A 23634-nucleotide genomic window follows, 5' to 3' on the forward strand; every position below is an offset into this window, starting at 1 on the left:
CCAGGACCTTAATGTGCTTCTTCTTGAGCCAATCCTTTGTTGCCTTGGCCGTGTGTTTTGGGTCATTGTCATGCTGGACTACCCATCCACAACCCATTTTCAATGCCCTGGCTGAGGGAAGGAGGTTCTCACCCAAGATTTGACGGTACATGGCCCCGTCCATCGTCCCTTTGATGCGGTGAAATTGTCCTGTCCCCTTAGCAGAAGAACACCCCCAAAGCATAATGTTTCCACCTCCATGTTTGACGGTGGGGATGGTGTTCTTGGGGTCATAGGCAGCATTCCTCCACCTCCAAACACGGCGAGTTGAGTTGATGCCAAAGAGCTTGATTTTGGTCTCATCTGACCACTTCACTTTCACCCAGTTCTCCTCTGAATCATTCAGATGTTCATTGGCAAACTTCAGACGGGCCTGTATATGTGCTTTCTTGAGCAGGGGGACCTTGCGGGCGCTGCAGGATTTCAGTCCTTCACGGCGTAGTGTGTTACCAATTGTTTTCTTGGTGACTATGGTCCCAGCTGCCTTGAGATTACTGACACGATCCTCCCGTGTAGTTCTGGGCTGATTCCTCACTGTTCTCATGATCATTGCAACTCCACGAGGTGAGATCTTGCATGGAGCCCCAGGCCGAGGGAGATTGACAGGTCTTTTGTATTTCTTCCAATTGCGAATAATCGCACCAACTGTTGTCACCTTCTCACCAAACTGCTTGGCGATGGTCTTGTAGCCCGTTCCAGCCTTGTGTAGGTCTACAATCTTGTCCCTGACATCCTTGGAGAGCTCTTTGGTCTTGGCCATGGTGGAGAGTTTGGAATCTGATTGATTGATTGCTTCTGTGGACAGGTGTCTTTTATACAGGTAACAAGCTGAGATTAGGAGCACTCCCTTTAAGAGTGTGCTCCTAATCTCAGCTCATTACCTTTATAAAAGACACCTGGGAGCCAGAAATCTTTGTGATTGAGAGGGGGTCAAATACTTATTTCCCTAATTAAAATGCAAATCAATTTATAACATTTTTGACATGCGTTTTTCTGGATTTTATGTTGTTGTTATTCTGTCTCTCAGTGTTCAAATAAACCTACCATTAAAATTATAGACTGATCCTTTCTTTGTCAGTGGGCAAACTTACAAAATCAGCAGGGTATCAAATACTTTTTTCCCTCACTGTATTAAAAATAAAAAACTGAAATATCACATTTACATACAGTAAGTATTCAGACCCTTTACTCAGTACTTTGTTGAAGCACCTTTGGCAGCGATTACAGCCTCGAGTCTTCTTGGGTATGACACTACAAGCTTGGCTCACCTGTATTTGGGGAGTATCTCCCATTCTTCTCTACAGATCCTCTCAAGCTCTGTCAGGTTGGATGGGGAGCGTCGCTGCACAGCTATTTTCAGGTCTCTCCAGAGATGTTCGATCGGGTTCAAGTCCGGCCTCTGGCTGGGCCACTCAAGGACATTCAAAGACTTGTCCCAAAGCCACTCCTACATTGTCTTGGCTGTGTGCTTAGGGTCGTTGTCCTGTTGGAAGGTGAACCTTCGCCCCAGTCTGAGGTCCTGAGCACTCTGGAGCCGGTTTTCATCAAGGTTATCTCTTTACTTTGCTCCATTCATCTTTCCCTTGATCCTGACTTGTCTACCAGTCCCTGCTGCTGAAAAACATCTCCAGCGCATGATGCTGCCACAACAATGCTGCACCGTAGGGATGGTATTGGCCAGGAGATGAGCGGTGCCAGGTTTCCTCCAGACGTGACTCTTGGCATTCAGGCCAAAAGTATTCAATCTTGGTTTCATCAGACCAGAGAATCTTGTTTCACATGGTATGAGAGTCCTTTAGGTGCATTTTGGCAAACTCCAAGCGGGCTGTCATGTGCCTTTTACTGAGGAGTGGCTTCCGCCTGGCCACTCTACCATAAAGGCCTGATTGGTGGAGTGCTGCAGAGATGATTGTCCTTCTGGAAGGTTCTCTAATCTCCACAGAGGAACTCTGGAGCTCTGTCAGAGTGACCATCTGGTTCTTGGTCACCTCCCTGACCAAGGCCCTTCTCCCCCGATTGCTCAGTTTGGCCGGGCGGCCAGGTTTAAGAAGAGTCTTGGTGGCTCCAAACTTCTTCCATTTAAGAATGATGGAGGCCTCTGTGTTCGTGGGGACCTTCAATACTGCAGAAATGTGTTGGTACCCTTCCCCAGATCTGTGCCTTGACACAATCCTGTCTCTGAACTCTACGGACAATTCCTTCGACCTCATTGCTTGGTTTTAAACAAATCCAAATATATTTTATATTTGAGATTCTTCAAAGTAGCCACCCTAAAATAAAGAAAAACCCTTGAATGAGTAGGTGTGTCCAAACTTTTGACTGGTACTGTATGTAAATCAGGTATTTCTGTTTATTTATTTTGCAAAACATTCTAAAAACCTGTTTTTTGCTTCGTCATTATGGGGTATTGTGTGTAGATTGATGAGGATTTGTATTTATTTAATCCATTTTAGAATAAGGCTGTAACGTAAAACAAACTGTGGAAGAAGTGAAGGGGTCTGAATACTTTCCCAATGCACTGTATAGTTCACTGAGTAACGCTGAGAGTAACGATGAGTAACACTGAGTAACGCTGAGAGTAACACAAAGTAACAGAGTAACACTGAGAGTATCACAGAGTAATGCTGAGAGTATCACTGAGTAACGCTGAGAGTAACACTGAGTAACACTGAGAGTAACACAGAGTAATGCTGAGAGTAACACAAAGTAACACAGAGTAAAACAGCGTAATGCTGAGAGTATCACAGAGTAATGCTAAGAGTATCACTGAGTAACGCTGAGAGTAACACTGAGTAACACTGAGAGTAACACAGAGTAATGCTGAGAGTATCACTGAGTAACGCTGAGAGTAACACAGAGTAACGCTGAGAGTAACACAAAGTAACACAGAGTAAAACAGCGTAATGCTGAGAGTATCACAGAGTAATGCTGAGAGTATCACTGAGTAACGCTGAGAGTAACACTGAGTAACACTGAGAGTAACACAGAGTAATGCTGAGAGTATCACTGAGTAACGCTGAGAGTATCACAGAGTAATGCTGAGAGTATCACAGAGTAATGCTGAGAGTATCACAGAGTAATGCTGCCGTTTTACAGCCCTCTAACCAATTGTACTATTATGTGTGTTTTTCCGCGTTATTTGTAATTTATTTTGTACATAATGTTTATGCCATCGTCTCTTATAACCAAAGAGAGCTTCTGGATATCAGGACAGCGATTACTCACCTCGCGTTGGACGAACACTTTTTTTTCAACGAGGCGTTCGCGAAGGATATTCTACAGACTCCAGACAAGGCCCAGATCCCCGTCATTCGCGTGAGGAAGAGACGGAGATACCGTGGACGTAGGTCGGGGTGCCTTGTAAAGATCCGACGGCGAACGAGTAAACTGCCTCTCCCATCAATCCTATTAGCCAACGTTCAAGCTTTGGATAATAAAATGGACGATTTAAGATTACGGTTATCCTACCAACGGGACATTAAAAACTGTAATATCTTATGTTTCACGGAGTCGTGGCTGAATGACAACAATGACAACATTCAGCTAGCAGGCTATACGCTACATCGGCAGGACAGAACGGCAGACTCGGGTAAGACGAGGGGTGGCGGTCTCTGTATTTTTGTAAACAACAGCTGGTGCACAAAATCAAATACTAAGGAAGTCTCAAGGTTTTGCTCGCCTGAGGTAGAGTATCTTATGATAAGCTGTAGACCACACTATTTACCAAGAGAGTTTTCATCTATACTTTTCATAGCTGTCTATTTACCACCACAAACCAATGCTGGCATTAAGATTGCACTGAATGAGTTGTACAAGGCCATTAATCAACAGGAAAACGCTCATCCAGATGCAGCGCTCCTAGTAGCAGGGGACTTTAATGCAGGGAAACTTAAATCCGTTCTACCTCATTTCTACCAGCATGTTAAATGTGCAACCAGAGGGGAAAAAACTCTAGACCACCTTTACTCCACACACAGAGACGCATACAAAGCTCTCCCTCGCCCTCCATTTGGCAAATCTGACCATAACTCTATCCTCCTGATTCCTGCTTATAAGCAAAAACTGAAGCAGGAAGCACCAGTGACTCGGCTAATAAAAAAGTGGTCAGATGACGCAGATGCTAAGCTACAGGACTGTTTTGCTAGCACAGACTGGAACATGTTCAGGGATTCTTCAGACAGCATTGAGGAGTACACCACATCAGTCACTGGCTTCATCAATAAGTGCATCGATGATGTCGTCCCCACAGTGACCGTACGTACATACCCCAACCAGAAGCCATGGATTACAGGAAACATCCGCACTGAGCTAAAGGGTAGAGCTGCCGCTTTCAAGGAACGGGACTCTAACCCGGACGCTTATAAGAAATCCCGCTATGACCTCCGACGAACCATCAAACAGGCAAAGAGTCAATACAGGTCTAAGATTGAATCATACTACACTGGCTCTGACGCTCGTCGGATGTGGCAGGGCTTGAAAACTATTACAGACTACAAAGGGAAGCACAGCCGCGAGCTGCCCAGTGACACAAGCCTACCAGACGAGCTAAACCACTTCTATGCTCGCTTCGAGGCAAGCAACACTGAAGCATGCATGAGAGCACCAGCTGTTCCGGACGACTATGTGATCACGCTCTCCGTAGCCGATGTGAGTAAGACTTTTAAGCAGGTCAACATTCACAAGGCCGCAGGGCCAGACGGATTACCAGGACGTGTACTCCGAGCATGTGCTGACCAACTGGCAAGTGTCTTCACTGACATTTTCAACATGTCCCTGACTGAGTCTGTAATACCAACATGTTTCAAGCAGACCACCATAGTCCCCGTGCCCAAGAACTCTAAGATAACCTGCCTAAATGACTACCGACCCGTGGCACTGACGTCTGTAGCCATGAAGTGCTTTGAAAGACTGGTCATGGCTCACATCAACAGCATAATCCCAGAAACCCTAGACCCACTCCAATTTGCATACCGCCCCAACAGATCCACAGATGATGCAATCTCTATCGCACTCCACACTGCCCTTTCCCACCTGGACAAGAGGAACACCTACGTGAGAATGCTATTCATTGACTACAGCTCAGCATTCAACACCATAGTGCCCTCAAAGCTCATCACTAAGCTAAGGATCCTGGGACTAAACACCTCCCTCTGCAACTGGATCCTGGACTTCCTGACGGGCCGCCCCCAGGTGGTAAGGGTAGGTAACAACACATCTGCCACACTGATCCTCAACACGGGGGCCCCTCAGGGGTGCGTGCTCAGTCCCCTCCTGTACTCTCTGTTCACCCATGACTGCATGGCCAGGCACGACTCCAACACCATCATTAAGTTTGCCGACGACACAACAGTGGTAGGCCTGATCACCGACAACGATGAGACAGCCTATAGGGAGGAGGTCAGAGATCTGGCCGTGTGGTGCCAGGACAACAACCTCTCCCTCAACGTGACCAAGACAAAGGAGATGATTGTGGACTACAGGAAAAAAAAGAGGACTGAGCACGCCCCCATTCTCATCGACGGGGCTGTAGTGGAACAGGTTGAGAGCTTCAAGTTCCTTGGTGTCCACATCACCAACGAACTATCATGGTCCAAACACACCAAGACAGTCGTGAAGAGGGCACGACAAAGCCTATTCCCCCTCAGGAGACTAAAAAGATTTGGCATGGGTCCTCAGATCCTCAAAAAATTCTACAGCTGCACCATCGAGAGCATCCTGACTGGTTGCATCACCGCCTGGTATGGCAACTGCTTGGCCTCTGACCGCAAGGCACTACAGAGGGTAGTGCGTACGGCCCAGTACATCACTGGGGCAAAGCTCCCTGCCATCCAGGACCTCTATACCAGGCGGTGTCAGAGGAAGGCCCTCAAAATTGTCAAAGACTCCAGTCACCCTAGTCATAGACTGTTCTCTCTGCTACCGCACGGCAAGCGGTACCGGAGTGCCAAGTCTAGGTCCAAAAGACTTCTCAACAGCTTCTACCCCCAAGCCATAAGACTCCTGAACAGCTAATCATGGCTACCCGGACTATTTGCACTGCCCCCCCACCCCATCCTTTTTACGCTGCTGCTACTCTGTTAAGTATTTATGCATAGTCACTTTAACTCTACCCACATGTACATATTACCTCAACTAGCCGGTGCCCCCGCACATTGACTATGCAACGGTACCCCCCTGTATATATAGCCTCCCTACTGTCACTTTATTCTATTGTATATATAGCCTCCCTACTGTCACTTTATTTTTTACTTCTGCTCTTTTTTTTTCTCAACACTTTTTTGTTGTTGTTTTATTCTTACTTTTTTGTTTAAAATAAATGCACTGTTGGTTAAGGGCTGTAAGTAAGCATTTCACTGTAATGTCTGCACCTGTTGTATTCGGCGCATGTGACCAATAAAATTTGATTTGATTTGATTTGATTTGAGAGTATCACAGAGTAACGCTGAGAGTAACACAGAGTAACGCTGAGAGTAACACAGAGTAACGCTGAGAGTAACGCAGAGTAACGCTGAGAGTAACACAGAGTAACGCTGTCCCCGACAAAAACACCAAGAGCCTTCTGTTCTTTCGACCAATTGATTGGTCGACATTTTTAAACGTGTATTTTTCCATATATTGACACATCCTATGTGTTTTAATCAACTCAACTATATTCACTGAGCTTGTCTGGTGCTTTAAGCACACGGTTTCATTAAATAATGAAGACATACAAATGACTAGAGGGAGTCCGACCAGCAATTTATTTGATTGTGCTGGGCCAGGATCAGACTTGCTGCGCTTTGTTAAAAATTAAATAAAAAGACAGCAAGTGACTAGCACCTGTTGTCTCTCTCTCCTCCCTGCTGCAGCTACCACCACAGAACATCAACAGTGTTTATCGCGCTGTCCGTGATGCTGAAGCTGCATCATAATTACAGCCATTTCTGACTGAAAAGCTCCGTTACCGAAATCCCTCATTTGTTTAGGAAAAACATTCCCTATTCCCTCAACCCTTGCTCTCTTTACGTGACACATGTATGCATCGCGTGCACGTGACCAAATACCTATTCGCACGGGACTAGTATTACTAGAGAACGTTGGTTATCTAATTATTACTCCAGAATGTCAGTTATTCCAGAGGATGATTCGGACGGGATTAGTTTTTTTCCAAACTGTAATTCTTAATTTTTTTTCCCAATAAATTGACATTTCTGACGGAAGCCTGGAGGTTTTTATTCTAGTCGTGAAGATACAGTATTTCAACGTGTCCAGGTGATCGGGCCACACTGATAACTCCAGCTTGGTTTACAAGTTTCTAAACCATACCACCTTTCCTATAGTGTCGCCATAATATTTGAATTGAGGAAGTGTGATCATAATCATTAGGATATTTTAGCGATCCACAGTACGTCCTAAATGCCCCCCCAGCCTTCAGATGTCAGCTAAACAGTGAAATTGCACTTGAGATGCATTTTAAGGCTATGGATCAATCAATCAATCAAAGGTATTTATAAAGCTTTTTTACATCAGCAGATGTCACAAAGTGCTATACAGAAACCCAGCCTAAAACCCCAAACAGCAAGCAATGCAGATGTAGAAGCATGGTGGCCAGGAAAAACTCCCTAGAAAGGAAGGAACCTAGGAAGAAACCTAGAGAGGAACCAGGCTCTGAGGGGTGGCCAGTCCTCTTCTGGCTGTGCCGTGTGGAGATTATAAGAGTACATGGCGATTAAGGCAAGATCGTTCTTCAAGATGTTCAAACGTTCATAGATGACCAGCAGGGTAAAATAATAATCAGCGGTTGTAGAGGGTGCAACAGGTCAGTACCTCATGAGTAAATGTCAGTAGGCTATTCATAGCCGAGCATTCAGAGGTCGAGACAGCAGGTGCGGTAGAGAGAGAGAGTCGAAAACAGCAGGTCCGGGACAAGGTAGCACATCTGGTGAATAGGTCAGGGTACCCTAGCCGCAGGCAGAACAGTTGAAACTGGAGCAGCAGCACGACCAGGTGGACTGGGGACAGCCAGGAGTCATCAGGCCAGGTAGTCCTGAGGCATGATCCTAGTGCTCAGGTCCTCCGGGAGAGGAGGGAGAGAGGGAGAGAGAGAGAATTAGAGGGACCATACTTAAATTCACACAGGACACCAGATATAACAGACTGACCCTAGCCCCCCGGCACATAGACTATTGCAGCATAGATACTGGAGGCTGAGACAGGGGGGGGTCGGGAGACACTGTGGCCTCGTCCAACGATACCCCCGGACAGGGCCAACCAGGCAGGATATAACCCCACCCACTTTGCCAAAGCACAGCCGCCACACCACTAGAGGGATATCAACAGACCACTAACTTACTACCCTGAGACAAGGCTGAGTACAGCCCACGAAGATCTCCTCCACCACACGAGCCCGAGGGGGCGCAAAACTGGACAGGTAGATCACGTCTGTGACTCAACCCACTCAAATGACGCACCCCTCCTAGGGACGGCATGGAAGAGCACTAGAAAGCCAGTGACTCGTAATAGGGTCAGAGGCAGAGAATCCCAGTGGAGAGAGGGGAGCCAGCCAGGCAGAGACAGCAAGGGCGGTTCGTTGCTCCGGTGCCTTGCCGTTCACCTTCGCACCCCTGGGCCAGACTACACTCAATCATAGGACCTACTGAAGAGATGAGTCTTCAGTAATGACTTAAAGGTCGAGACCGAGTCTGCGTCTCTCACATGGATAGGCAGACCATTCCATAAAAATTGAGGTCTATAGGAGAAAGCCCTGCCTCCAGCTGTTTGCTTAGAAATTCTAGGGACAGTAAGGAGGCCTGCGTCTTGTGACCGTAGCGTATGTGTAGGTATGTACGGCAGGACCAAACCGGAGAGATAGGTGGGAGCAAGCCCATGTAATGCTTTGTAGATTAGCAGTAAAAAGTATTTATTTTTGTCTCTCGAGTGGCGCAGTGGTCTAAGGCACTGCATTGCAGTGCTAGCTGTGCCATTAGAGATCCTGGTTCGAATCCAGGCTCTGTCGTAGCCGGCCGCGACCGGGAGACCCACGGGGCGTCACACAATTGGCCCAGTGTCGTCCAGGGTAGGGGAGGGAATGGCTGGCAGGGATGTAGCTCAGTTCGTAGAGCATGGCGTTTGCAACGCCAGGGTTGTGGGTTTAATTCCCACGGGGTCCAGTATGAAAAATAAAAGAAATAATGTATGCACTCACTAACTGTAAGTCGCTCTGGATAAGAGCGTCCGCTAAATGACTTAAATGTAAAACCTTGAAATCAGCCCTAGCCTTAACAGGAAGCCAATATTGAGAGGCTAGCACTGGAGTAATAGATACAATTTTTGGTCCTAGTCAGGATTCTAGCAGCCGTGTTCAGCACTAACTGAAGTTTATTTAGTGCTTTATCCGGGTAGCCGGAGAGTAGAGCATTGCAGGAGTCTAATCTAGAAGTGACAAAAGCATGGATTAGCTTTTCTGCATCATTTTTGGACAAATAGTTTCTGATTTTTACAATGTTACGAAGATGGAAAAAAGCTGTCCTTGAAATATTCTTGATATGTTCATCAAAAGAGAGATCAGGGTCCAGAGTAACGCCGAGGTGTCACAGTTTTATTTGAGACGACTGTACAACCATCAAGATTAATTGTCAGATCCAACAGCAGATCTCTTTGTTTCTTGGGACCTAGAACTAGCATCTCTGTTTTATCCGAGTTTAAAAGTAAAACATTTGCCACCATCCACTTCCTTATGTCTGAAACACAGGCTTCCAGGGTAGGCAATTTTGGGGCTTCACCATGTTTCATCGAAATGTCCAGCTGTGTGTCGTCCGCATAGCAGTGAAAGTTGACATTGTGTTTCCGAATGACATCACCAAGAGGTAGAATATATAGTGAAAACAATAGTGGTCCTAAAACGGAACCTTGAGGAACGCTGAAACTTACAATTGATTTGTCAGAAGACAAACCATCCACAGAGACTAATTGATATCTTTCCGACAGATAAAGATCTAAACCAGGCAAGAACTTGTCCGTGTAGACCAATTAGGGTTTCTAATCTCTCCAAAAGAATGTGGTGATCGATGGTGTCAAAAGCAGCACTAGGGCCTAAGCCAACGGATCATTTCCAAACGTTTAGTTCAGTTAGTTCAGTTGCTGCTGCTTTGCCATCTATTAACAGCAAGGGTTGCATTTAATAGGCTCAATATTTTTTACTGATGCATTTGGCAATATTCAATTCATACACACAAAAACATATTAACAAAAGCATTCACTGTGAAAGTTGATACAGGCCCTTCATTTATAGGCTGTGTGCAGCACTTCGTTCAATTGATCAAATCAGTTATTGTTTTCTGGCGCAAACCGTGAGCAACACCTGTCAAACGCAGACATTTCTCTCAAAAACACAGTGAACCAACGTTCCCAGTATGCAAAAGACATCTAAAATATGTATTTTCCAGAAGTTGACGTTAGGTTCAATGTGGGTTCTGAATGAAAGGTGAAAAGGTATTTTCCGTATGTTTAAAATATATATTTTCCAGGACGCTGAAAGGGCATCTTTTCCGGACGTTGAAAAATACGTATTTTCCGAAATTTGAAATCAGGTTCATTTTCAGTTCTGAGTGAAAGTTGAAAATACTTACTTTACAGACGTTGAAAATATATGTTTTTCAGATTTTGAAATCAGGCTCATTTTTGGTTCTGAACGAAAGTTGAAAAGAAGTCATTTATAGATGTCTATGTTTGTAACAAATCAAGGCTGGTCCAGACCGGACAAAATCTGAACCAATGTTCGTGGAAGTGGAAATCAAGGCCGGTCCGGAACTGCACAAAAAAAAGAAGTCCAAAATGGCGTCGGTCAGTGCTTACTGAGAGTAGACTGAAATTTAATTTGATGAATGCCCATCTATGTGGTAAGCCTACAGTCTGTAAAACACAACAACAAAAAACATGATGTCAATTAGCCTATCAGAAGCTTCTAAAGCCATGACATCATTTTCTGGAATTTTCCAAGCTGTTTAAAGGCACAGTCAACGTAGTGTATGTAAACTTCTGACCCACTGAAATTGTGATACAGTGAATTATAAGTGAAATAATCTGTCTGTCTGTAAACAATTGTTGGGAAAATTACTTGTGTCATGCACAAAGTAGATGTCCTTAACCGACTTGCCAAAACTATAGTTTGTTAACAAGAAATTTGTGGAGTGGTTGAAAAACGAGTTTTAATGACTCTAACCTAAGTGTATGTAAACTTCCGACTTCAACTGTATGTGGTAAGCCTACAGTTTGTAAAACACAACGAAAACAACATCCGGACCAAAATAAAGATGTCTGCTCGTGCCTACCATATTTATGTCGTCCCACAATGGAATTTTATGAATGCCCATCAGAGGGGGAAGGAACATCCTCCTCAGTGAATTTCATAAAAATTAAAATAGTAAAACATTGAAAAAGTTATCATTTTTAGATAAAACTAAACTAAAATATTCACGTCACCAAATAATTGATTAAAACACACCGTTTTGCAATGAAGGTCTACAGTAGCCTCAACAGCACTCTGTAGGGTAGCGCCATGGTGTAGCCGGAGGACAGCTAGCTTCCGTCCTCCTCTTAGTACATTGACTTCAATACAAAACCTAGGAGGCTCTTGGTTCTCACCCCATTTCATAGACTTACACAGTAATTATGACAACTTCCGGCGGACATCCTCCAACCTATCAGAGCTCTTGCAGCATGAACTGACATGTTGTCCACCCAATCAAAGGATCAGAGAATGAATCTAGTACTGAAAGCATAAGCTACAGCTAGCTAGCACTGAAGTGCATCAAATGTGGTGAGTAGTTGACTCAAAGAGAGAGAAAGACAATAGTTGAACAGTTTTCAACAAATTCATTTCTTCAAAAAGCAAGAGAGAGAGAGAGAGAGAGTGTCATTTTTTTCACTTTCAGTTTCACTTACTTAGCTAGCAAATGCAGCTGACTAGTTTAGTTACTCAAACACCTTGCTCAAACAGAGGGATGCTATGTTAGCTAGCTGGCTATGACTATCCAACACAACACTGGAACTCTTCCAAGTCAAGGTAAGCTTTTGGTTTTATTAATTTATTGCCACCGGGGCCCGCCCGTCTAACTGCTTACTGACTATAAACTGTAATGTTACTGCATGATTGTAGCAGGTTTACTAACGCATTAGTTCTATTAGCTATGTTGACTATGACATTACTTTAGCTAATATGGGGACAACGATGTAGGCTGTGTGTAGCTGTCATGACATGGTTTGGCTTGGAAATGTTTTTTCGCCTGGTCACATACAGCTGATGTGTTGTTCATTGAAGTCCACAGAGGAAGGGAAAAGGTGAGAAGAGGAGAGTGCATAGAGTCTAGAATTAATACAACGTGGCTGCTATGAAAGTGAACTGTGTTTATGCCTGATCAGGGGTGTATTCATTCTGCCTATTCTGTTGAAAAACGTTTCTTAAACGGAAGCAAACGAAACGGGGATAAAAATACCTGAATTTGTCCAACAGAAACTCTCGTTTGCAACTGTTGGACTAATGATTACACCCTAGATAAGCTAGATGCAGGCAAGAGTGTGTAAGGCGGTATTGAATGTGTCGCTGTCTGTCACCTCAACATTTTCTCTCGACCTGTGTGCACTTACGTTGTAAACTTTAATTCATAGGCTAGGTTGTAGCAACCTCATGATGGGTATAGGGAAAATTCGAGTATCATGTAGTCGCCTAAACCTATTGTGGATACATTGAACTGGGTGAATGGAATATGAATGAGAGTCATCCAATATGCTGTAATAGAAATAAGGCCATGCTCATAAAAAAAAAAATCGTCCTCCCTCATCATAAATGGCACTGACTGCCACTGGTGCCCATCCATGTGGTAAGCCCACCGTTTGTAAAACAGGCCATTGTGTTGGTTTTATTAGTCATGATTCCTGTGACTAATCAATTTGTCTGTTTAAGCACTGAATATCAGCTACCCAACTTTATCAGGAGTTATCGCGAGCCTATTTGCAGTGTGTTTACCCAGCTGGAAATGCAGAAGTATTTTCTTTTTCACCATGATCAGCTTGTCAAAAAATTGACGGATACAAACTTGAAACCACTAATCATGACAATGGGGTGAAACTCCTGGACAACAGTGGTGATTGTCCATTCAATAATGTCCATTTTACTTTGACCTGTCCTGTTTTTAGGATATGTTGCTATGTTAACATGACATAGCAAGGACATCAAACACCCGAGCCACTGCCTGTTCACCCCGCTATCATCCAGAAGGCGAGGTCAGTACAGGTGCATCAAAGCTGGGACCGAGACTGGAAAACAGCTTCTATCTCAAGGCCATCAGACTGTTAAACAGCCATCACTAGCACATTAGAGCACACCTGTCGCTATGGGCGGGCCATAGGGGTCCGGGCCCGCCCCCAAAAATGCTTGTGCCCCCCCCCCCCCCCCCACTTGAGGGATTTTATTATTAAATATACTTACGGTAGGCTAATAATAATTGTGCCCTGCCCTCCCATGCATTTCATATGCCCCCCTTAAGACTGAGGTCTGGCGACGGGTCTGCATTAGAGGCTGCTGCAAATCACTGGCCACTTTAAGGAATGGAACCCATTTCTTGCATTACTCATCTCATATGTATATATACTGTATTCTATACTATTCTACGGTATCTTAGTCACTTTGATAATGTTTACATATCTTGCATTACTCATCTCATATGTATATACTGTATTCTATAATATTCTACTGTACCTTAGTCTAATGCCACTCTGACATCGCTCGTCCATATATGTATATATTCTTAATTCATTCCTTACTTAAGATTTGTGTGTATTGGGTACATGTTGTGACATTTTTAGATATTACTTGTTAGATATTACAGCACTGTCGGAGCTAGAAGCACAAGCATTTCGCTAAACCCGTGTATGTGACCAATACAATTTGCTAGCTATTTTTTTCTTTGATTGAGCGCCATTTAGGTTAGGCTATTTGATCGGAGAAACCTGCATTGTCATACATTTTATCTCCAGACTGTAGGCTTCAGAAAAGGCCACATACTCTTTGTACCATATCCTATATCTGCTACATGATTGATGTTAGATAATTTTTTTTGACTGAACGTTGGTGGAGCGCTGCAGAGACGCGTCTCTCCGACAGCACCCTGGAGAAGCGCGCTGGGAATGGACAAGCAACATATATTGCGCTCCTGCCTTTGACAAAGTGTGCACTGCTTATCACCTGGTTGAGAGAAATTGTCATTGTTTTTGGGCAGAATTATGTGAGATTTTGTGCTGTTGTTGGAGGTGCGTCTTGGTCAGTTTAGCTTAGAAAAATGCCGCCCTCGTCAATCCTGCCTAATGAGCGGGCAGACCGTGCCTATAGCGTATCATAATCACATCAATACATTGGTTTAAACTCTGAGCAACACTAAATAAAGTATAAGCGTACCAGAGTCTGTTGTAAGTTTTTTTTTGTCAAGCCTTTATTACAGCAAAGACTAAAAACAGTCGCATTCATTGGTGAATGCAATATTCCCGAAATGCAACGGTTTATTTATTGTTTAAGCTAATTATTCAAGGCTTGCTTTATTTTTCGGACAATTTGGAACAGTGTAAACACTAAATAAATAATACCAGAGAGGATGTTCTAACGAAAAAAAAGTGTAAAGCCTTTATTACAGCAAAGCAAAGATTAAAAGCAGCCGATTCTGTGAAATTGTTTACTTGACATGTCGTTGCATGAGGCTTGGTGCTCACGGAATCAGTAGGCTATTAAACAAACACTCAAACAGGCAACACAAGCAGCATCTGTCTTATTTCTGTAGATATATTGATGATTTATCAAGCCAGGCACATTTAACAGTTAGGCTTAGTTCGGGTTTTCTCTCTCCTCACTTTTCTTAGACAATAAGGCGAGGGCTGTTTTCTCGTCTCCTCATTCTGCTGCTGCCTCCGGCATTGTTCTCAACACCAACATGCTGGTTAACTTTGCTATTATGCACATAGCAACATGGTCTAGGAAAAGGCGCCAATTCAACAGCGCACTGATGTGTTTCAGAACCGTGGACACCGACCGCTATCCAACGACGGAGAAAGCACATTATAAAATAATATACTTTTTATTAGTGTTGCACCGTTGTTCTTATGTAATATAACCTTATACAAACTTCAGTAGCAGGTATTAGACGGATGGACTGCTCCATCCCCACGGCCTCCACAATGGATTAGTCCACTTAGTGCAAATCAGACAGATGTCTTGTACACCATGATATATATATATATATATATATATATATATATATATATATATATATATATATATATATATATATTAATACTTTTTTTGTTGCTCCTGCTCAACTAAAGAAATATTGGTCGACCAACAGCCTATCAACCAAACAATCGCCTAAATGGGGTCAGCTCTAGCTGAGAGTAACACAGAGTAACGCTGAGAGTAACACAGAGTAACGCTGAGAGTAACACAGAGTAACGCTGAGAGTAACACAGAGTAACGCTGAGAGTAACACAGAGTAACGCTGAGAGTAACACTGAGTAACGCTGAGAGTAACACTGAGTAACGCTGAGAGTAACACAGAGTAACGCTGAGAGTAACACAGAGTAACGCTGAGAGTAACACAGAGTAACGCTGAGAGTAACACAGAGTAACGCTGAGAGTAACACAGAGTAACGCTGAGAGTAACAAAGAGTAACGCTGAGAGTAACACAGAGTAACGCTGAGAGTAACACAGAGAGTAACGCTGAGAGTAACACAGAGTAACGCTGAGAGTAACACAGAGTAACGCTGAGAGTAACACAGAGTAACGCTGAGAGTAACACAGAGTAACGCTGAGAGTAACAGAGTAACGCTGAGAGTAACACAGAGTAACGCTGAGAGTAACACAGAGTAACGCTGAGAGTAACACAGAGTAACGCTGAGAGTAACACAGAGTAACGCTGAGAGTAACACAGAGTAACACTGAGAGTAACACAGAGTAAAGCTGAGAGTAACACAGATGATAAATACTCCATAGTGTGAGGTTGGGTCCAGTCAGAGTCACCAGGAGTTACTGTTATTTGTGTTCCTTTTCCAGTTGAACCAGCTGGAATATTATTCAGTAATGTGAACAGAACACTAAACAGCTTCGGTATAAAAAATACACATCTAAAAACTCTCAAATAAGAGCTTCAAAATAAATAACTTAAATAACTCAAATAAAAAACGAAACATTAAATAAAGCAACAAACATCCCTGGATGTATGGAGTGTGTTCATGTGCTTGGTATGGCTCTGCTTGGTGTGTGTGTGTTTCAGTGTATGTGTGTGTTTCAGTGTATGTGTTTCAGCATCTGTTGCATTGTGTGTGTGAGTTTTAGTGTGAGTGTGTTTCAGTGTGTGTTTCAGTGTGTGTTTCAGTGTGTGTTTCAGTGTGTGTGTCAGTGTGTGTTTCAGTGTGTCAGTGTGTGTTTCAGTGTGTGTTTCAGTGTGTGTTTCAGTGTGTGTTTCAGTGTGTGTGTTTCAGTGTATGTGTTTCAGCATCTGTTGCATTGTGTGTGTGAGTTTTAGTGTGAGTGTGTTTCAGTGTGTGTTTCAGTGTGTCAGTGTGTGTTTCAGTGTGTGTTTCAGTGTGTGTTTCAGTGTGTCAGTGTGTGTTTCAGTGTGTCAGTGTGTGTTTCAGTGTGTCAGTGTGTGTTTCAGTGTGTGTTTCAGTGTGTGTTTCAGTGTGTGTTTCAGTGTGTCAGTGTGTGTTTCAGTGTTTCAGTGTGTGTTTCAGTGTGTGTTTCAGTGTGTCAGTGTGTGTTTCAGTGTGTGTTTCAGTGTGTCAGTGTGTGTTTCAGTGTGTGTTTCAGTGTGTGTTTCAGTGTGTGTTTCAGTGTGTGTTTCAGTGTGTCAGTGTGTGTTTCAGTGTGTCAGTGTGTGTTTCAGTGTGTGTTTCAGTGTGTCAGTGTGTGTTTCAGTGTGTGTTTCAGTGTGTGTTTCAGTGTGTCAGTGTGTGTTTCAGTGTGTCAGTGTGTGTTTCAGTGTGTGTTTCAGTGTGTCAGTGTGTGTTTCAGTGTGTCAGTGTGTGTTTCAGTGTGTCAGTGTGTGTTTCAGTGTGTGTTTCAGTGTGTCAGTGTGTGTTTCAGTGTGTCAGTGTGTGTTTCAGTGTGTGTTTCAGTGTGTCAGTGCGTATCTGGCAGCAGCAACAGTGTTCTTCATCAGCATTGCGACCGTCATAGGCCCCACACCTCCAGGAACTGGGGTGATAAACCCCGCCTTCTCCTTCACACCTACGGAGACACAAAGAAAAAACAACCTGTGTTAGCCCACTGAACTAAAGTCTAACTAACTCACCCCCTTCAGGGACACAGAGGAAAAACAACCCAGTGAGTTTGAACCCGGCCATAATACCCATGTTAGCTCCTGAGCTAAAGCCTAGTCATTAACTAGGGGAGTTAACGCATCTATCATTCAGGTCTCAGACAAGGTTAGTGTACACTCATCCTATCTTCCTTTGACATCAATGCGTGACTAGGTGGGAAGACTTCAGAGGAAGATAGGATTTGTCCCATAATGCTTAGTGACCAGAGGTAACTGAAGATGAGGAAGATAGGATTTGTCCCATAATGCTTAGTGACCAGAGGTAGCTGAAGATGAGGAAGATAGGATTTGTCCCATAATGCTTAGTGACCAGAGGTAACTGAAGATGAGGAAGATAGGATTTGTCCCATAATGCTTAGTGACCAGAGGTAACTGAAGATGAGGAAGATAGGATTTGTCCCATTATGCTTAGTGACCAGAGGTAGCTGAAGATGAGGAAGATAGGATTTGTCCCATAATGCTTAGTGACCAGAGGTAGCTGAAGATGAGGAAGATAGGATTTGTCCCATAATGCTTAGTGACCAGAGGTAGCTGAAGATGAGGAAGATAGGATTTGTCCCATAATGCTTAGTGACCAGAGGTAGCTGAAGATGAGGAAGATAGGATTTGTCCCATAATGCTTAGTGACCAGAGGTAGCTGAAGATGAGGAAGATAGGATTTGTCCCATAATGCTTAGTGACCAGAGGTAGCTAAAGATGAGGAAGATAGGATTTGTCCCATAATGCCTAGTGACCAGAGGTAGCTGAAGATGAGGAAGATAGGATTTGTCCCATAATGCTTAGTGACCAGAGGTAGCTGAAGATGAGGAAGTAATTCAGCGACTCTTAAAGTAAGTTAAAGGCAGTCAGCGATGCACAAAGTAAACTAAACAGCAATATCGGGTCGATTTCTGCAAAAAAAACTAAGAGCATTGAAGCGCAAGGCTAAACTCATCCACTGATTCCCGTCTCGTAGCTGTCTCATCGCACCTATTGAAGCGAACAAGTGCATACTCTGTCATACTGTAATAATTGCAGTGCCGCTCATGGCAACGTCATATCGCTGAGTCTCAGTTTAACTTCTAGAACTATTTTTATAAAAAAATTTATCAATGTGTGTGTGCCACCTGTTGAAGCAGGTAGACGTTTATTGTCATGAGTCTTCTCCTGGAGGTAATAATAAATAATAATATGCCATTTAGCAGACGCTTTTATCCAAAGCGACTTACAGTCATGTGTGCATACATTTTTGTGTATGGGTGGTCCCGGGGATCGAACCCACTACCCTGGCGTTACAAGCGCCGTGCTCTACCAGCTGAGCTACAGAGGACCACGTAGACCAGGTAGAACTGAGCGATTTCCCCTTAGATGGGCCAGCTGCAAAGTCAAAATTGGCTATATTGTAAAAAATATATATATAAAAAAAAAAGTAGCTTTTTGGTCTTAATTTAAGGTTAGGGTTAGACATTATGGTTAGCAGTGTGGCTAGGGTTAGATTTAAAATCAGATTTTATGACTTTGTGGCAGTGCCAGCTAGTGACCAATCGGCAGAGCTGCCACCAGGGCAAGATTCGTTGAGGAAAAACGCGAACCTGCTCTATTGAAAGTGGTTAGAATCCAGTGATGTACCTTCAAAGTCCACATCTCCCACCAGCCGTAGTTTCCCTGTGGTCCGGTCCTGGACACGGTTAATACCCACGTCGATGACCGCTGCCCCCTCCTTGACCATGTCTACTGTGATCAGCCCAGGCACACCTAGAGGACACATACACACACACAGGAAATGAACACACACACACACACACACACACACACACACACACACACACACACACACACACACACAAGAATGAACACAGGTACACATGCAAGCAAGCAAGCACACACACAAACACTTCATGGAATTCAATTTCCTGTCTTAGTTAGAAACCATTAAAATCACGCTACATTTAAACATGTCTGAACACAAACACGGTATTTAGCCTGAGTTTCTTCTGCAGTCATAAGCACAAGAGCAGTGAGATGAATGACACCATAATAGGCACCTTGTCCTTGTCGCCCAACTAACCGCGACAACATGTACAGCTAATATTAAACGCTGATCCTCAAACACACACACACTCTCCACCACACACACACTAATTCTCTGTGGACACGACAGTGGCTGGCATGGCAATCATCAGGCTTACTTCAGTCGTTTTTTGCAATGTTCACCTGCAGTAATGTTACAGACATGGGAGAAGGGAAGGACAGGGAAAGAGGGAGGGGTTTGCCTGCAGTAATGTTAGAGTAGAGAGAGAGAGAGAGAGAGAGAGAGAGAGAGAGAGAGAGAGAGAGAGAGAGAGAGAGAGAGAGAGAGAGAGAGAGAGAGAGAGAGAGAGAGAGAGAGAGAGAGAGAGAGAGAGAGAGAGAGAGAGAGAGAGAGAGAGAGAGAGAGAGAGAGAGAGAGAGAGAGAGAGAGAGAGAGAGAGAGAGAGAGAGAGAGAGCGATGCGTCAACAGCAACCTTGGGAAAATCCTCTGCATTATCATTAATCGCAGACTTGTACATTTCCTCAGTGAAAACAATGTACTGAGCACATATCAAATGGGCTTTTTACCAAATTACCGTATGACAGACCACGTATTCACCCTGCACACCCTAATTGACAAACAAACAAACCAAAACAAAGGCAAAGTCTTCTCATGCTTGGTTGACTTCAAAAAAGCTTTTTGACTCAATTTGGCATGAGGGTCTGCTATATGAATCCATGGAAAGTGGTGTTGGGGGGAAAAACATTAGACATTCTAAAATCCATGTACACAAACAACAAGTGTGTAGTTAAAATTGGCAAAAAACACACACATTTCTTTCCACGGGGCCGTGGGGTGAGACAGGGATGCAGTTTAAGCCTCAACCTGACTCAACATATATATAAACGAATTGGCGAGGTCACTAGAACACTCTGCAGCACCCGGCCTCACCCTACTAGAATCTGAAGTCAAATGTCTACTGTTTGCTGATGATCTGGTGCTTCTGTCCCCAACCAAGGAGGGCCTACAGCAGCACCTAGATCTTCTGCACAGATTCTGTCAAACCTGGGCCCTGACAGTAAATCTCAGTTAAACAAAAGTAATGGTGTTCCAAAAAAGGTCCAGTTGCCAGAACCACAAATATAAATTCCATCTAGACACCGTTGCCCTAGAGCACACAAAAAACTATACATACCTTGGCCTAAACATCAGCGCCACAGGTAACTTCAACAAAGCTGTGAACGATCTGAGAGACAAGGCAAGAAGGGCCTTCTATGCCATCAAAAGGAACATAAAATGTGACATACCAATTAGGATCTGGCTAAAAATACTTGAATCAGTTATAGAATCCATTGCCCTTCATGGTTGTGAGGTCTGGGGTCCGCTCACCAACCAAGAATTCACTAAATGGGACAAACACCAAATTGAGACTGCATGCAGAATTCTGCAAAAATATCCTCCATCAAATAATGCATGCAGAGCAGAATTAGGCAGATACACGCTAATTATCAAAATCCAGAAAAGAGCCGTTAAATTCTACAACCACCTAAAAGGAAGCGATTCCCAAACCTTCCATAACAAAGCCATCACCTACAGAGAGATTAACCTGGAGAAGAGTCCCCTAAGCAAGCTGGTCCTGGGGCTCTGTTCACAAACACAAACAGACCCCACAGAGCCCCAGGAAAGCAACACAATTAGACCCAACCAAATCATGAGAAAACAAAAAGATAATTACTTGACACATTGGAAAGAATTTACAAAAAAACAGAGCAATCTAGAATGCTATTTGGCCATAAACAGAGAGTACACAGTGACAGAATACCTGACCACTGTGACTGACCCAAAATTAATGAAAGCTTTGACTATGTGCAGACTCAGTGAGCATAGCCTTGCTATTGAGAAAGGTCGCCGTAGGCAGACCTGGCTCTCAAGAGAAGACAGGCTATGTGCACACTGCCCACAAAATGAGGTGGAAACTGAGCTGCACTTCCTAACCTCCTGACAAATGTATGACCATATTAGAGACACATATTTCCCTCAGATTACAGCGATCCACAAAAAATTAGAAAACAAATCAAATGGTTTACCTGCGGCTGCGATGACGATGTCGGCCAGACGGGTCAGTTCCTTCAGCTGCTCTCTGGGGGTACACCTGTGGGCGATGGTTACCGTGGCATCACCTAGGAGACGACAGGGTTTAGGATGTCTCTCTGTCTGTGTGTCTCTCTCTGTCTGCCTGTCTGTGTGTCTCTCTCTGTCTGCCTGTCTGTCTGTCTGTCTGTTGGTCTGTTTGCCTGTCTGGCTGCCTGTCTCTGACATCACAGGATCATAGGATTATGTTTATTTTTCAATGGGTTTTATCTTTCAGTTTATAAGACTCCATCAGGGCTGTTTCTGTTTGATACACTAAATAATGAGACAAAGAAAACAGACTATTACATGTTGACTGGCGCGTCATCAACTACAATGAACAAAAATACAAACGCAACATGTAATGTGTTGGTTCCATGTTTTCATGAGCTGAAATAAAAGATCCCCCAAAATGTTTATACGCACAAAAAAAGCTTATTTCTCTCAAATGTTGTCCCCAAAATTGTTTACATCCACCTGACAGGTGTGGCATATCAAGAAGCTGATTAAACAGCATGATCATTACACAGGTGCACCTTGTGTGATGGGGACAATAAAAGACCACTAAAATGTGCAGTTTTGTCACACGACACAATGCCACAGATGTCTCAAGTTTTGAGGGAGCGTGAAATTGACATGCTGACTGCACAATTGTCCACCAGAGCTGTTGCCAGAGATTTGAATGTTCACTTCTCTACCATAAGCCGCCTACAACGTTGTTTTAGAGAATTTGGCAGTACGTCCAACCGGCCTCACAACCACAGACCAAGTGTATGGTGTCGTGTGGGCGAGCGGTTTGCTGATGTAAACGTTGTGAACAGAGTGCCCCATGGTGGCGGTGGGGTTATGGTATGGGTAGGCATAATCAACGGACAATGAACACAATTACATTTTATCGATGGCAATTTGAATGCACAGAGATACCGTGACGGGATCCTGAGGCCCATTGTCGTGCCATTCATCCGCCGCCATCACCTCATGTTTTAGAAAGTTAATGCGCAGCCCCATGTCGCAAGGATCTGTACACAATTCCTGGAAGCTAAGAATGTCCCAGTTCTTCCATGGCCTGCATACTCACCAGACGTCACCCATTGAGCATGTTTGGGATGCTCTGGATCGAGGTGTACGACAGCGCGTTCTAGTTCCCGCCAATATCCAGCTACTTCATACAGCCATTGAAGAGAAGTGGGACAACATTCCACAGGCCACAATCAACAGCCTGATCAACTCTATGCGAAGGAGATGTGTAGCACTGAATGAGGCAAATGGTGGTCACACCAGATCCTGACTGGTTTTCTGATCCACGCCCCTACCTTTTTTTTTTTAAAGGTATCTGTGACCAACAGATGCATATCTGTATTCCCAGTCATGTGAAATTCATAGCTTAGGGCCTAATGAATTTATTTCAATTGACTGATTTCCTCATATGAACTGTAACTCAGTAAAATTGTTGAAATAGAAATTGTTGCGTTTAGATTTATTTGTTCAGTATAATTTCCCTCTTTCATTTCTCTGGTGAAACTAAACACTTCCTCTGCTGTGATGACTCTATGGCTCCTCTATGGCTCCGGTAGACCTAACCACACCCTGGACCTATCCTAGGCACCTTTCCCCAGGCCAGGCATTCCAGAGCAGGGTGGGACCAACAACAGAGCCAAGTCCCAGAACGTGTGTGTGTGTGTGTGTGGGGGAATAAGATCTTACAGAGGCCAGGAATGAGAGACAAGACCCAGCATGTCAAACGGCTTGATTGATACCTGATGTGGTGGGGGTGTGCGTTATGTGTGTGTGTGAGAGTGTGTACTCGTGTGTGAGAGAGGGAGTGTGTGTGCAACTTGGTGAGGAGTCAAAATTTAAGTGAAATGTGAAAACCTGAGTCTCTAACAAAACTAGTAGAAACAGGTTCACAGTTGATAGAAATTCCTCAAGCCTGTGTGTGTGTGTGTACAACAATGATGTTTTCAGTTCGGGCTTTTTCATTTAAAAGCTGTCCTAACAGAGTGTTGCCTAATAACCAGCATATGGTGAACCTTTCCAATTCCTCCTACGACCATATATGGGAGGACAGGTAGCGTCTCATATGTTTACATTAACCCAATCTTTTTCTCTCTCTCTCTCCTTCACATTGCTAATT

At 43.9% G+C, this 23634-nt stretch overlaps 1 long non-coding RNA gene across 1 annotated transcript; it reads right to left on the bottom strand.

Moving 5' to 3' along the window:
* Positions 1 to 15884: 15884 nt before the first annotated feature.
* On the bottom strand, positions 15885 to 21602 carry LOC311123373. The gene is made up of 3 exons (XR_014612575.1): positions 21458 to 21602; positions 18988 to 19113; positions 15885 to 17288 (listed from the first exon to the last, which is right to left on the bottom strand). It is a non-coding gene; the product is annotated as an uncharacterized lncRNA (long non-coding RNA).
* Positions 21603 to 23634: the final 2032 nt, after the last annotated feature.

This window comes from Coregonus lavaretus (genome assembly GCF_964263955.1).
Source record: "Coregonus lavaretus genome assembly, contig: HAP1_SCAFFOLD_3242, whole genome shotgun sequence".
Lineage (NCBI taxonomy): Eukaryota > Metazoa > Chordata > Actinopteri > Salmoniformes > Salmonidae > Coregonus > Coregonus lavaretus.